Raw genomic sequence first — 17441 nt, 5'->3', positions numbered from 1 at the left:
CTGCCTATTCATACAATCCTTAGCAGCCAATTGGACACTCCTTTTAAGCTGTGGTTTTACTGCAAGATAGAAGGAGTCCAGGGATGACCGTAGTTCTATACCCCAGACTACCCTAGAGGTCAGATCATTTATTTAAGACAGCATAACATAAAATGAAGGAAATTCATGTTTGCTATTTCTCAATCCACTATTTTGTTTTTGGAAAACTTTTAAAAACAATGCATAAAAGTAAAACACATGGTTCTTGATCATCAAGTCTACTAACACTGACACCAAAAAATATTTATGGGATAAATGGTTATGAAGGCAACTAAAGGTACAGTTCAAATAGTAAATAACTGTAGAATGTGTAAACCAAAGATAGAGAGAAAAAAACTGATACACAAAAATAATATTTTGTAGTCGTATGAAAATGATAACTAAAATTCTTACTGGTTAAATATTTGAGAAATCTTTTTGTTCAGAATGAAAAGTGGTAACCTGACCTAGAATTCAGACTTCCAGACAAAGTGCATTTCAAAGTTGTATTATAAGCAAAAGTGAAAAGTACTTACATTTCATCTATATTACTTTCCAATTTTAATTTTGAAACAATTTTTGCAAATATTTCGTATCCATACAAAGTAAACAATCCTATAGTTTACACAATACAGACCAACTTAAGAATGCCAGGTCAAATGTTTGGTGTACCACTTTATAAGATAATTAAAGAGGAATAACTAAATACAGACATACATATATCATACAATTTTGCCACAAAAATGGCAATTAAAATAACCTAACATAATTTTATGACCTTCTCGTTTATTATCAAAAATATATCTACTTCATTGCTCTAATGTATATTTGTAACATCAGAAACAATTCAACTGTTCACCATTTTTTCTTGTAAATGGTCAGCCAAAATTTGTTAAAGAGCTATCAAAAAGATACTTTTTTTTAAAAATTTGAAATCAGTATTGCTCAGATGTAAGAGCATGCTGTCTTAGATTTTCCTGAATTTCATTTAAATAATTTAGATTACAACACCTGCACATATTCAGATTACTTGGAATAGAATTTTAAATTTGACCCATGCAGGAAAACAGGATAATACATGAAAGGTTAATGCTGTAACCACAGGCAATGCTGCTTTTTATAATTCCTAATACAAATTGAAAGAGAGTATCTTTTTTAAAATTGTTACCATAACTTTTCCCTTTGTGAGTGATACAACTCTATACAATCTCTATCACCTTGGTGGTCTATGTTTTTATTACATTAAAAAGTCACAATTTACAATAACATCTAAATTTCAAAGTGAAAGTTTATTTTAAAATAGTTAGGTGCCTTGGACAAAGCTGTCATGAATTTTACTGTCATTTTATTTTCAAATTAAGTTTACATAAAAACTTTCATATCCATGTAATCAAAATGACATCCAGTTTATGACCATACATAAATAATTTTCTAATTTTGTTTACTGTAATGTGAGGGCATTTTACAACTCTTTATTATAAAAAAAATTCCAACTGGGGTATATAAAAGTGTGACTACAAATAAACTGATACAATTTCTGAGATTTATTAGATGTTATTTCATTTAAATGTATAATAAGAGTTATTGCCCTTTTTTAAAGTCAATTTTACTGATTTTCTATGAATAATGACAAAGTAGATGTTTTAAAATCCATTCAGTTTCCTTATTTTTAAGGAATATGAAAATCTATTTCATAAAATAGTAAAACAATTTTTTTTCCTTGTGTACAGTTTTATTTACTAATCTTTTTTATGCTTATAACCTCTGCTTTTAACATCAAAGTCAGCACCACAAGTAATTTTTTGTATGTGCCATGAACGCAACTATTAAAGCTTAAATTTTCAGTGTTAAGAGTGACAGAGAAGGTAAAATTTAATCAACCAAAAATTAATACATTATGTCATAACGAAAATGAATTTCAATACTTTAATTGTATGTTTTTGTTCAATACATACAGTGGGGTAATACAAATGTCATATTAACTTGATATCTTTCAATACTTTACTACATCAAATAAGTGTTAGACATGCTCTCCTTCCTTTGAAATTAAAGTTTATATAATTTAACTTCATTTAAATCCTTTAACAGGTGGAAATGTGAACATTTTGCTATCAACCTTCAGTTTGAGACGGAAATTATTTGATGCAGTCCTTTGTGCGCTTTTTGTATGTATCAGATATCCTTGTTCTGTTCAGGTTTCAAAAGTTTTTTGCTCTGATACTTTTTATAGCTTTGATTATTTGCTAAATGCAATTACTGAGGTCTATTGATTTCTACATCAATTACAAAACTTTTTTATTACTTTTTGATTCAAGGACTTGCTGAGTTTAATTATACCATGGATGCATTACAAATTTATGCTGTCTGCTCAATTGTGTTCAAAATCAATTCTAGTTGTGAAGGCTGTGGTCCATTTTTTCTGAAAACACAGTCTTTTAGAAAATAATACATTTTTAAATAATTTTTGGATCCATTTTTCAAACATGCATTTGAGAACCTGCATAATTTCCAAAAAAAGTAATTTCAGAAACTAAATACCTGTATTTTTTTCTTTTTCTAATGTTTTTTTTTTTGGAGGGGTGATAAAAAATGGAAAAAAAATAATTCATCCTACCTTTGGAATGCATTTTAAACATTTTTGCATATTTTCAACAATCCTAAGACTTGTATTCCTATTTGAAGAGCATTTTTACTTTAAACTGTTGAGTTTAATTGACTAACACTTTTATAAGTCATAAAGTTAAGTTTCTGTAAGGTATTATGATACTTAGGTGTTAAAAATATTCTTTTCTAAGTAAATATTTAGAGAGCATTACACAATAATCTCCTTACAAGGTATATCCCTCTATTTATCAACATCTGAAAGACAGACCACTTAGTGTATGATCATTTGTTTTCTCTAACATATTATTTTTGTTTCTTTTAACCCTTCTACTTAATCCCTCTAATCCCTAACATAAATAAACCTCACACAAACTTATTTTTGGTACTCTTTCATAATGTTGTTATCTGAATACTAGACTATGACCATATAAACTTATTTTTGAAATAAGCTTTCATAATGTGGATTTTAGAGGATTTCTTGTAAATCTATATGAAGTATTACCAAAACACAAACAAAAACTGTCAGTATCTGTCATTAACTGAAAATCCAAAGGGACAATGAAAGAGGGAAAAACCTGAAAACAGACCAGTACAGACCAAAACACAAGCAACATTTAACGATCAAAACAACACTATATCATACAAGCAACAACACTATAACTAATGTTAGGGTAATATTGACTCTCATAAATATTTAGTGATATCTGGTACCCTAGAAGTGCTAGCTTTCCCTGTTCAGAAATAACATTAGGCCACTGTGATTATAGCTTGATATTTCAAAGATGCTAAAATAATTGGTGAAGATCGCTCCCATAAATATGAAACTGCTAACAGACTTCATGGGATTATGGCAACATTAAGTCAGTAAATTTTCCATTTCTTTCCATATAAAAATACAGAGATTTGGTATGATTGCCAATTTGACAGCTATCCACCAAAAAAAAAACAAAGGACAATGATTTTTAACTTCTACAGATTACCAAATACCATATGGCTTTCAACAATGAGTAAAACCAATAATGTATAGTTAGCTATATAAAAGGCCTTTGATAGCACAACATACTGACTATCAAGATGAAAAACTGTAGTAAATGTCCTGCTCATCTGACCTTTGGTCAGGTAATAGTAAATCATAAAATTATTTTTACAAAGATATATATATATTACATTCCATCTTTTTCAATGAACTATCCATTAATAATGCTAAAAAATATCAATAAAATGATCAGGTCCTTTTCAATAAAGTGTCTAGCTGTGCTTGATTCTAAAGGATTATTTCTTATTTGGCAATAAATCAATGATCCATGACAAAATTCCTTTCACTTCCCATCACATGTGTCAATCAAGTGGTTTCTACCATCATGTAGGTCTTGAAATAGGTCCAAAAATTATAATCTGATTAACACAAAATATGTAAGTGTCTATTTGAACCAGAAACTTAATGGGTCCATGTTACAAGTTGTCACCAAAGTTGGACTACCTGTTGAGGTATATAATAAAGACATTCTATACTGGTTACCTGTCCAGACCTTGGTGGTATCAGGTGAGATTTCCAACATAAGAATCCGATCTTCCTGTAATATTCATATCTACAGGATTTGTTTTTCTCATAACTGCTTGATTTATGAATAATTTAAAAGATTTTAAAGGAAGAAAAGTTTGCAATATACATAAACAGATTTTTTTTCAAGGTCAAAAGTGCTAATCAACAAGAAAATTTAATAATCGGAGATATTTCTTTTTAAAATTTTTTTTTGTTATATTGGTAGATTTTCCAAATCATCACTCCTATGGCTATAGAGATAACACAAAATTTTTACCAAATACTGGGGAAAGTCAGGTCATTTTCGGTTACTAAAGAGAGCCTCAAAGTGAAAGGCTTAATAGGTAGACTTTATAAGAATTTCAATTTCATATGTTAAATGAAAATAATAAGACCCTCCCTGAAATTTATGGCATCACAAAAAAAACATTTGACTTCATCAATCAAAAGGACTATTCTCAAGATATCATTGGGTCAATTTGTGGAAAAAACATTCAAGAATGGCACAACCAGATCATTGACTTATAAACACATCATTTGACCGACCAAAATCTGGTATTTTAAAAGTATATAGACAGAACTAAAATTCTTCTTATTCAAAGTTCCCACTCATTTGCTATCAAGTTAACATGAAATTTAAATAAATCACAAGTAGTTTTAGATGGTTTCACATAGACCAACTAATCCTCTTCACCAATTGATGTCACTTCAAAACTGAGATTTTTATATCCCCCGGTCACTTAATCTGTATTTCCCCGTCAACCTGGACACTTCACATCTATCCCGCTGGTACAAATCTTACCAGTAATATTACAATCACAATATTTGTTTGTAGTCTTACTTAACTTGACATATTTTCTAAGGAAGGCCTATACAATCTGGAGTCCAAAGATTAACTATTATATCCCGTTTATTCTGAAATCAATATGAAAGTCTGTGAGAAAGAATTAACTGAAATTTAAAGGATCTTCTAACGACATCAGTATTGACCTCTATGATGACCTCAGTGTAAAGGTACATCATGGTTACACAGCATTTTCTGTCAACGACTTAAAAAAGCAGTCAGTCCAAAAAAAAATTTCAGATACTAACTAAAATGAGTAAAATTTGGTTTGAATAGAAATTCTTTACTATGGATACTACTGATTATAAAGCCTCAGGTAAAGATTAAAGACCCCCAAAAGGATGTATGCCCCACCACCCCCCCAAAAAAAACCAAAAGGGTTGGGGGGGAATAATATTATACTTCAAAATATATGTATTGGAAAACATAATATCAAAAGTACTTAAAACTGAAAAACTGATATTCAGCCAATATGCAGAGCACAAGCACTAGGTAAGAGCAGAAAGAGAATGACAATAAAACTGGAGTTAAACGATTCCAAACAAGAAAATAAATAATAAAGCATAATTAAACTATGTGTAATTTGACAACTAAAGAGCAACAGTGGTCCTCCTGATATGGTAAAAGAATTTCATGAAAAATCTACATTGAGTTAAAATTAAAATCAGTAGTCTTTGAATTCAAATGACTGTTTTTTTTAACCTATGGTTATTTTTTTATTTCAAAATTTTCAGCATCAATATTCAGAAGCCTAAGTATTTGGATGCTACTCAAAGATCAACAATATCAAGGACAAAGTTTACTTTCTTTGTGGAAAGGTATGATATCACTTAATACAAAAATGTAAGGTTCATATCTTTAATGTCAGTCTTTGGTAAAGTCTTATTATCTTTTTTTCTATTTGCACAGATCGCCCCAAGTGTTTGCTTGTGAATTATATATGAATATTTTAATGTTTGCCTTATCATTTTACTTCAAAACTTAAAGTTACGACCTTTCAAGGGCATGCAGAGTTTCATCTTTCGACCTTCCGGAAAACTAAACGGATTTAGGAATCATACCCACCCAAAGATCTCTTCTATAAAGATAATCTTCAGTGACCTTTTGACTAAAATATAAGATATTTAAGTGATTTCATATGATTTATTGCATATCATCTGTATAAAAGACAGGTAAAAGTCGTTAGAGAGTCTTTTGAAGTTGTATATTAAACCTATAGCTTTACATTTATGATGGATACGGTAAACATTGGACACTTCGCGGTCGAGAGTGGCCCTTCATTTATCCATTTCGTTGATTGCACCTTCTATACAAATAAAAGAATCTTCAACATGATATTTTCCGATTTATTTCAGATCTATCCAATACCAAATGAAATATTAAAAATCCATTGATTATGTTTTGATACTTCATACAATATTCATACAAAGTACGCACTCAAATGAAAATAATCTTTTTCCGACCATTTAAGCATAAAAAAAAACAAAAATTGTTTGGAAAAAATGATAAAAGACTGTAAGAACAGAAAAATACTGTTATTTTTGTGTCTTATTGCATATAATCTATTTTTCTTTTTTGTTGGTTATAAATTTTTAAAAAATGAAAGTGTCACATATCGGAACATAACTAACAATTAAGTCTTCTTTTTTTACCTGCTTCTGTGTTCATTTCACTATCTGATAATTAAATTTTTTTTTTTTTTCAGAATTTTCTTTTTAGCTCTCATAATCGTTATGTTCATGCTTGGTCAGTTCTTCGACTTTTGCCAGTTTCTATTTTAAATGTCAAGATCCCATGATTTCCTACTATGATTTTTGTTTTCTAAGTTTCACAAAAGAAGGAGGAGACATTACATTTTTTCTAAAATATATGTGGTATCTTCTAAATACTTAATTTCTAAAATAAAATACATATTTCTTTTTTTATAAGTGATTGTTTGATTGTTGTCATATGCACATAATTATTTACACCAAGATGTCGTTAAATGAAATTCGATACCATGCATTTATCATGCTTTTCAATAACATATGATCAAATCAATGAAAGACCCCCTCCTAATTTATTGAATACTACCATTCTGCATTGACAATAATATCTTGGTGTAAATTAAATACACCCATTCGGGCTAACGCCCTCAAGGTGTATCAAATACATATCAGGTCATTACAAAAAAAAACATGCACTTACCCTCCTCAATAACAGCTCTTGCGATAATGTATTTATATTTTGTCCCAATCATTTTAATCTTAGTAGATTATCACACCATTTCCCAAAATATATTATAAATCTATCCACATATTAGGCACTAGAAATATCCAAGGTATTTTTACAATTCATATTCATATCGTTCGAAATCACAACAACCTATGTATGACATAACTTTGTTACTTCCATGTTAAAATGTTAAAAATTAAGTCCAAAAGTCATGCTGATTCATATATGTCTAGGCAGTCTGCACTATTTAATTCCTTGTCAAAACAAGTCGTTAAAGAATTATCCACTATTAATAACCAACTAATCCAAAGATTCATTTATAAGATCAAGCACATATTCATACACTTTTGAACAAGGGATTAAGGATTCAAAAACATTAACGAATTTCCAAATTTCCGCAATTGTCTGAGACCGCAGGTATCAAGCATCGTTCAAAATGACAGGTACGCATGACAGGTACGCTGATACAATATTCCAGGTAAACAAACAAATCTTTAACGATCTTTTGTCAATAAATCAAATAGATACTTAATGAGGATAAGTAAAAATCCATGTCATGAAGAAAAACTTTCTATGGCATTTAAATCTAATAAGATGTGCAATTTTACATCAAGACATTTAATATAAAGACACCTCATGATTTACAAACATTAAAATAGATATTCTATTATTCCATAAGCTGTGGGAGTTAAAATTGTAGGAATTTTTATGGGAAGTGATTAAAAGTATTTCAAAAAGTAAATATTTCAATTAAAATAATTACTTTTATGCAACATGGAATCCCAATAATTATAAGTTATAATTAGGTTCTGCGTTTAAATAATTCATATTTTCGTCTTTGGATGATTTTCTCTATCATTTTGTAATCAAAAGAACGTTTTTGAAATACTTGATATACATTTCTATATGCTTTTTTTGGTCTTTAAAACAGACTTTTATGACCATCCTCATTATCCTGGTATATTATAAAAACGAATGTTTGCTATTACATGAATTAGCTTGAGAGATCATTCCTATACGATTTTTCTCACAAATATTTACGTTAAGACGTTAAAAAATTTTTAAAGAAGAAATAGCAAAATGGCGAAAAATGTGTCCAAGGCGAATATGCGCCACCCACTCTATAGGTATATAAACCTTGTGCAATTGTTTATTATACCAGTCTACAACAGAGGATAAATTCTATAAATTGATAATTGGTAGCAATCAGCATAACAAAACACTCACACAGAATTTAAAAGAACATGTTCATGTCAGAATTATCAAGTAATTTAGAAAATAAATATTCCTATCAACAGCATAGGCCTACCAAATTACCCATTCTTAACACTTGTGAATTTCAAATCCTGACAGCTAAACTGCAATAATAATATTTTGTAACTTAAACTGCACATTTATGAAAAGAAAGTAGCTAGTAATATAATTAAATTGTATGCCCTACCTGAAATGAACTTAAACACCTTTTTATGCTCAAATACATCCTTATCATTATAATAGACCCACCAAATGTTGCCACATCTTATAGAGGTGATGGTCGGGGCAGACGATACAGGTTATATGATCTACAGCTCAAGGAGGCAAAGATTGTATATTTCAAAAGATCGGAGCTGTACACTGCTTACCCTGTCAAAGCTTTGTTTGTCATTTAGACGGGCCAAAATAATAGGAAATATAATATTCTCACTTCCCATTCAAAGTCTGTAAAATGATACAGAAAATATATTGTACTTAATATTACAAGTCAGAAATATAATATTCCCATTTCCCATTCAGTCTATAAAATGATACAGAAAATATATTGTACTTAATATTACAAGTCACAAAGTTTAAAAGGACAACATCAGTATTTTGAACTGTGAGTATTCATACATTGATACATAACATCTTGTAAAATGAGGCTTAACATTAACACTTTTTTGTCAAAATTATGGTTAAAAATACAGCTTACAGTAAAAAAAAGAATCTGAACACTTGGACATCAAAGTTTGTCTTAAGCCTCAAAGCAATACATCTTTTCCATTTGAAGGATTTTACTTACAAATTCATTTTTATTCATTGATTGTTTGTTGTTTGCTGAATGTTCAGTGGCAAATCTTCTGTGTATTTTCAGGATGAGAATAAATCAACAGTTCTGCAGTTAATACGATAGGTAGATCTGGCAATACATAGGTCACCTGGGATGAAGGTGGGAAAGTTGGAATGCCACTGGAAAATGACGGCATATTGAATAGGGACAGAAATTTAACCTTACAACAGGCCTCCTGCAGAACCCTAAAAGAGTTGGTGCAAGTGTTCTTAACATGCAGAAAGCGTGGCTATGCTAATGAAAGAGATTATAAAGCGGTAAAACTCAGTTGAAAAAAATGTAAATCTTGAAATTAAATGGATCCACTCTGAAAAGGTGTAACCTAAGGGAACATCACTATTTGGGATGATTTGATTGGTCCAAGCTTTAGTAATGAGAATGCTGAAACTGTGCAACATAAAATATGAATAAGAAAGTATTACCATATTGGTAGTACACATGACAACCTGAACAAGTTTTGTTTGTAGGGTCAAGAATTAAACCTCCATAAAAAATAAAACCTCAATATTTCAGTAACATTTAAATCAATAATCATGTTCAATAGTGTATTGAAATTTTAATAAGGAACTTGTGCATTAAATGTTACTTATTGGAATTTCATATACAATATATTTTTTTCAAGCTATATCTAAAGCTATAAATCTCCTTTATGCAGGCACTTCAAAAACATCCTGTTTCTACAAATCTACAGACGAGGGCATTACGATCAAGCTAATAAGTATTGCAGGACATTTGTACTCTTACTCTTGATATAATCTTTATACCCTTGATTTGACTGACACTTTGATTCCTCTGAAGGGGACATCTCTGAAATATCACTGACAGAAAATCTTCATTCCTTTTCACTAAAAGTGTCACTTAGCAATTGTGAGATATTAATTTTTTATGTAAATGAAATACTGGAACATTATGTTTGCAAAGGATTTCTGTATAACCTCTTAGGCAAAGCCTGTACACTGTGTGAATATTTTTGCCAAACAAAAGTTATGAAGAAAAGGAAACATTCATTAAACAACAATCTGACAACAACCTAACAACACACGCAAACAAAAATGGAAATATAATCAAAATAGACAACTAATTACTGTATTCAACTAGTAATGAAAAATTTTGTCAAATGGATGTCCATATTTTGTCCAAGAACCAAGTGTTTATGTATAGACTTAGTCCGTACTTAGTCAATTAAAAGTCATAAAATTACTTAAGTTTAATTCTATTAAATATCCTTTAGATTTAAATTTTAACACCTTATTTATTTCCAATTTATGTTCAAAACATTGAAAAATAGCTTGGAGTCCTTTGGCATTAATTTTTTAACAGGTCATCTAATGGCCATCATACTGGCGGTTACTCCACTGACAAACATACATTGTAACAGGGTCAGTATTGGACCTTGGCATTGCTGTTCAAAGGCCTGTTAACCAGTCCAAAATATCAATGGCAGATTCATGGGGAGCGTAGAGGGCATACACCCCTCCCCTTTGATTGGAAAGTTTATCTTTTTTAAGCATAAAATTGTCTAAAAAATTTTTCGCCTCGCTATCATCCGTGTTATTTCTTCATTGTCATGCTATTATGCCCCCTCCCTTGAAAAATCCTGGATCCGCCCCTGAATATCATTATTGGTTGTTGCTTTATCTATATGATTTATCTATTGACTTTCTTGTTTATATAAAAATAAGGAGATGTGGAAGATTGCTGATGAGACAACTATCCACCATAGTCCAAATGATGTGGATGTAGGCAACTATAGGTAACCCTGTGGCCTTCAACAATGAGCAAAATATATACTGTATAGTCAGTACTTTTGTTATCTCTGTTGAATAAATTCACAACTTATCTTAACTCAGGTCTATTTAGTATATTACTATATTGTACTATACCTACTGTGATCAAAACTTGACCGAAATAAAAATTTATTCATAACAAACTTTAGAAGCCATCTAGTACAGCGACAGTTAAGGTTCGGTGTCTGTCATCTCTGATCTGTGATATGTTAACCAGTTTGAAATTATACCCAGCTTCCTTTCATTAAAAAGGCAAATTTGATCTTCTTCTCATTGAAAACAAATTAAAAATGAAACGCTGTGACACATCATACTACAGGTGGTATACTGTTTAGTTTCATTTTGTTTACATTTAAATTTAATTCTTTTCAAATGACACAAAACTAATAAAGTTTTTTTTTTTGGTAAAACTCTCACCAAGATAAGTTTTATTTATCATATTGTAAATATAACTTACTGTCATACAAGAGGGAGGTACAGCTAGCTATACAATCAGATTTAACCCACTATTTTCCAAATGTTTGTACTAAGTCAAGAATATGATGATTGTTTACCATTCGTTCTGTTGTTTGATAAAGTCTAACGTTTGTATTGTCAGGTATTATGGACTTTCCACTTTTTGAATTTACCTTGGAGTTAGGTACTTTTGTTAATATTTTTTTACTCTGATGTTTAGCCTTTTCAAAAAGAAAGGAATGACCTTTAGTCTTTTCAAAAAGAAAGAAATGACCTTTAATCTTTTCAAAAAGAAAGGAATGACCTTTAGTCTTTTCAAAAAAAAGGAATGACCTTTAGTCTTTTCAAAAAGTAAGCAATGAACTTTGGCCTTTTGAACATGATGATGACTGACAAAAGCATGATCACCAATATTACCCTGACCAATGTTTTGACTAAATTTTCAAAGGTTTCAAGCAAGAACTTACTTTCAGGTTTTAGAAAAATCTCTTTATAGCTTATAAATGTGTCCATTGCACAGCAGAAATTCTATGCTTGTAAATTACTTCAATCTACATGTAGCCATCTTATTTTGCCAGCTGAGCAAAATATTTGAACCTTACAATATCAATATTCAATTGTAACAGTTTAAATAGAGAGAGAACAGATGTATTCGATCTAGCCCTGAAGATCTAGCTTATTTATTCAAACTTATATTTTTAAAAGGAAATCTGAATAGAAATGTCGTTATGTACAAATTTCATAAATCAAAGTTAAAAAATGTGATTAATGAAACCATTATGAGACAGATTTCATAGTTATTTCTTGTTACCTCAATACACATATCATCTTTATATGCTACATGAATTCCCTTTGATCTGAATAGGTGATTATTTGTTGTTTGTCAGCAAACAAATCAGGTGTAAGCTACAGACAAAACACATTGATATTTTCTCATCATTTGTAATGGATACATTAATTACATAATTACTATGGCGATATTGAAAATTTATCATCTGTATAAAAAATAGTTTTATTTGTTGTTTACGAATCCTGCAAGCATTAGCCCAGTTTCCTAGCTCAGTTTTCTATGGTTCTATAAACTTTGGTCCTTGGTTAACTGTATATTTATTGATAGGAGACCTTTATGACAAATACCAGGGGCCCAATTATCAAGGTATATAAAATACTTATAGATACTCGATGGTTTTTCAAACAAGAGGGTGTTTCTCAGCTGCAATCTCATCGAAGGGTGACAACTCTAAGATGAGTTGTAGCTTAGTAACATCCTCGAGTTAGAAAAATCATTGATAATATGTTTATAGCTGTTTTTATCTAGACAACATCTATGACGTATGCTTATGACATCATGTATTCTCACTCTAATTGACTGAGAAAAACCATTCTTACTCGAGTAGCATGATATGAAAAATTATCGCAAAAAAATATCAAAGCCAAATGTAAGAAATAGCAATAATAACAATAACATTTAGCATTCGGTCGATCATCAAATCACATCTAGAATATCATTATCCAAATATATTAAAGCAAAAAAATTTAAAATAGAAAAATATTTTAGTTTTTAATACGTTTAACATGAAATCCTGGATCTGCTCCCTGATGCTTATTATAAGTCAACATTATAATTTATTTTGGATGACTATTACGATAAATTGTAATTCTGATGTTTTACAAACACAAAACTTTAAATGAAGCTAATTTACATGGTATACATGTTAGAAATCCATCTAAAGCTGCATGTTTTGTAAAACATGACATACAAACAGATGTTTGAAATAATGAATGAGTATGTTATAGCCATGTACACGTACAAAATATTTTCAGCACTTTATAGTTGCTATATGCAATCTTTAATGAATTTCAAGATGAGTAATTCAAATTTGAAATCTGCACTTTATTCATGGTTAAGGTGCAGCATTTTCTCATTCAAACATGGTTGCCTAGTTGAGTAGATTGTATTGAAAATAAAGAGGCATTTTAGACCACATTCTCTGACATCAAAAAGAGTCCAGGGGGTCGGAAGTATTTATTTAGACTATTTGCAATCAAAAAAGTATTCGAGTATCTGTCTTTATTCACACACAATTTATGTCGATCGTAAAAATTAATAATATTTTTATGATATCAGATAAAAATTAAATGTCCTCAGGAAAAGACATATCAATAAAAAGTCACGAACCAAAGTTTCTTTTGATAAGAAATTGGATATCATAATTAACGAAATAAAAAAACCTAATATTTGTCTTTTACACTTCAATCATTTACAATTAAATAATTGATAATTACGCTTCCAATTGAAAGACTATTAAATGTTCTTTAATATATCACATTTATGCAAATTGTTATTTTCATTTCTCATGTAATATTTATATGTCCTACCAATTAGTACTTCTCAAGAAATTTTCAGAACAAAAAGTTTGTTTGAATAAAGATTTAACAACTACAGTAGTTTGAATTGGTAACATTTTGGACCGTAAGTTTCAAATATTCCAAAGATATACATGTATAATTCTATATATTCATCCGAATTAAAAGCAGAAATGGCTGTATCTTAAGCCAACAACTGTGTACAATAGACATGTTTACACTTGTTTGCAACTTTGTCCACCATTACTTAAGTCACAGAAGTTCTGACAATATTTTGCATTACAAATGAAAGCAGTTGATGTCAAAATTAAAAAGTGATTGTTGTATGAGGTCTGGTGAGAAGGTTATTCAGAGCTAGATCTAGATTCAATTGGACCAAATTCAGTTAAATACTTAAAAGTGTAAGTTATAAATGTCTATACAGAAATCACGATGGAGAAATCAAGATTTCCAAAATATGCATCAAATCCAACAAATATGACAAGTTTCTGTTATAAATTTTGAAATTTTCAAAAACTGAGTCTAGCAATTCAGATCAAAGCTTCATACAATTGAGACAATGTAACCTGAAGGTACTGTAAATTCAGAAAGTATTGTGATTTTTTTATTGATGCCAAAAATGCCACAGTTATATTCAGGTTTGATGAGAAATATTTTATGAAAGGTTTAGGGATTCTTGCATTTGGACAGCTTATTGGAGTCTACTGGCATTACATTATTCTGCAACAATGCATACAACTTGCACGAAACAAGTTAATCTTGCAGTGTCAGGCTGTTGCAAGTTTTTGTATAAAATATATTTATATTTATTATTCATGCCTTTAATAAACCTGCTACACATCTGATTAATACTTCACTGTTTTATTCATTTGTAATTTTTAATAAAAATGAAAATGAAAAAATAACATTACAAAAGAAAAATACATTATAACTTACATTTTTCTTTATATTCCTATATCTTCTACAAAGTATATACCTATCAAAATTTCTATCGATTTACAAAAACCCATCCAAAATATTTATGATCATCTTTGAATTTGTCAATTTTATGATCACTTTTGAGGCCTTTGTCAACAAAAATTACCTTAAATAAAACAATAAAGCAAAGTTTAAGTCTTGCCTGCATCACAAATTGATCCATAAATTGTTCATGTGCTTTAAATGGATAACTGTTTCAAGATATTTTAACTCTAAATCAACATTGATTATTTGTGTAATTTTATTAAATTGGAAAATTTTTGGCAGCTGATCTTAGACGATTTTCAAACAACAATGAATTTCCGTCCATCGAAGAAAGACTCCATTGAGCCCATATTCAATCAACTTTCTCGTTATCCAGTACAAAAAATGTCGTAATACAGCAAGCACCTGTTAGATGGGAAACCTTATGGTTTCAAGTCTTGTCACTCTTGATAGTCAGAAGAAGGTATGAAATCCTTGAATTTTGACTAGCAAGCAATTTTTTCCTTTCAAATTTTGTATGCATTACTAAAACTAAAATGGACAAGGCCATCACCATATACAAAAAAAAAAAAAAATTGCAGAGCAAGAAATAAGTCTATTTTTTCTTTTTCAGGGTCATTTTTTAAAAAAGTCTATTTTTACAAGAAGGAGAGGGTCTGCTTGGGTCAAGACATGAGTTATGGATATGAATAGAATTAGGCATTCACAAAATTGAGAATAAAACCAAATATGACAGTAACTTCAAATTAAGTAGTAGAATGCATATACAAATTAAAAGTGAACTAAAATACGAATTATGTGTAAATCCAAAAATTTTAACCAAATTACGTCAGCCAAAGAAAAGATGAACAAATTTTGCTTACCAAGCCGATTTGGAATTGTCCAATATTAAGGTCAAATATCATAGAATTTTAATATGACAGGCTGAATTTATTAAATCATATTTACATTAACTTGTAAATTGAGCATGAAAATGTTAAGTGTCTAAACCATAGAGTCAAGACAAATATCAAGATTTGATTGAAGGTGTTGCGCAAATATTTCTTCAAGACCAATTTTATAAATCAGATTACTGTACGAAACTATGGTCTACTACTGATCTACATATATATACGTATATATTGTCAAAATAAAATTCAACCTTATTTCTTAATTAAATATTTGACCAAAGAAAGAGTTATTAAATCCATGTTAAAGTCAAAAAAGAAAATCTGCCCCATAATAAGAGAGATTTAAAATTGTGTTAGAAATCACAATGACGCTAAATTCTGGAATTTGATTTGAGTATTTGTATATTTGTGAACGGATATACTGTTCAAGATAAATAGAGAATTGTAATTCACTGAAAATGTTTAAAAAGGGTCAAATTTGTCCAGTAAAAAAGCCAACTCTCCCAACAGATCAAGGTGTATTATTAAATTCTTATTAATTTCAAAAATCCTCCAAAATTTATTCAATTTAAAAAATCTAATGTAGTTCTATCTATAAACACTAAAGTCTAGAATTTAATAATTTTAACTGAAATATAATCAATCTTGCATTACTACCCAATAAATTTTTCCATTAAATTGAAGAAAAATCAAATTGTAACCATTTAAACTTTTAGTTAGAGTGAAACCTAGGATACAACTAAAGTTATCGTTTTTTGCAAACATTTCGTTTTCCTATAAAACAGTAAAAAGTTCTCATTTATTGCAAACATTTTGTTTTCTTATGAGGCAGTCAAAAGTTGTCATCTATCTTGACGGGGAACCTGTCCCGACAACATTGTCAGATTATCTGTAAGTTACCCCTATCACCTATAAGAAGTCTGATTCTATACAATTTTGTAATCCTCCAAACAAAACTATCAGCATGACTACTTGATAGATATACAGACTGTTAAAGTTTCAATAGGAGAGTAATTTGTATCAGTGACTAGTTTTCCAACGATTGCATTGTATCACTGTATGACTATATGATTTTTTTTTTTTTTTTAATAAATATTATTTATATTCTTAGTCTAGCACAGTAAATATTTATCTCCTTGGGCATCATACATTTTTGCAAATTAAAAAAAAAAAAATATCATGCAAAATATTCATTTATTGTAAATATTGAAATTTTAATGCTACTAAACAAGAAAAGAAGGGTATGGTGTAGGTATATGTATAAATTCATGTCACAAATATAAATGTAAACATAGAAAATATTGCCACAATTTTATTTTTTCTACTTTTTAGGTTAGAGTTGAAAAGCAAAATTAAAACTACAGCGAATATTTCATTGGACTAAGACTAAATATATACCACCTTGAAATCATCAAGTAAAAGTGACATGAAATTGAATTTAGTTGGCAAATCGTGAATAAATGACAGAGCGTAAATTTTGTGGTTTAAAGTAAGGGTGTACACCTAAACATGTGGAAACTTCTTACTGCTTCAATATACAGCACAATAGAGACTGATTTTTATTTATTTCTGGGTCCTTAATACCACTTTAAGACAGACCAGCAAAATTTAATGCTTAAATACAACCTAACACAACTCTTTAACACAACATGATGTGATAAAAGCAGGG

At 29.6% G+C, this 17441-nt stretch overlaps 1 protein-coding gene across 11 annotated transcripts in view; it reads right to left on the bottom strand.

Annotated features, from left to right (window-relative positions):
- Nucleotides 1-17441, bottom strand: part of LOC127711762 (uncharacterized) — a 135151-nt gene that overhangs the window by 64935 nt on the left and 52775 nt on the right. The gene's annotated exons all lie outside the window — the stretch shown is intronic.

This window comes from Mytilus californianus, unplaced genomic scaffold, assembly GCF_021869535.1.
Source record: "Mytilus californianus isolate M0D057914Y unplaced genomic scaffold, xbMytCali1.0.p SCAF_8, whole genome shotgun sequence".
Taxonomy (NCBI): Eukaryota; Metazoa; Mollusca; class Bivalvia; order Mytilida; family Mytilidae; genus Mytilus; species Mytilus californianus.
This window is presented reverse-complemented; position numbering and strand designations above follow the sequence as displayed.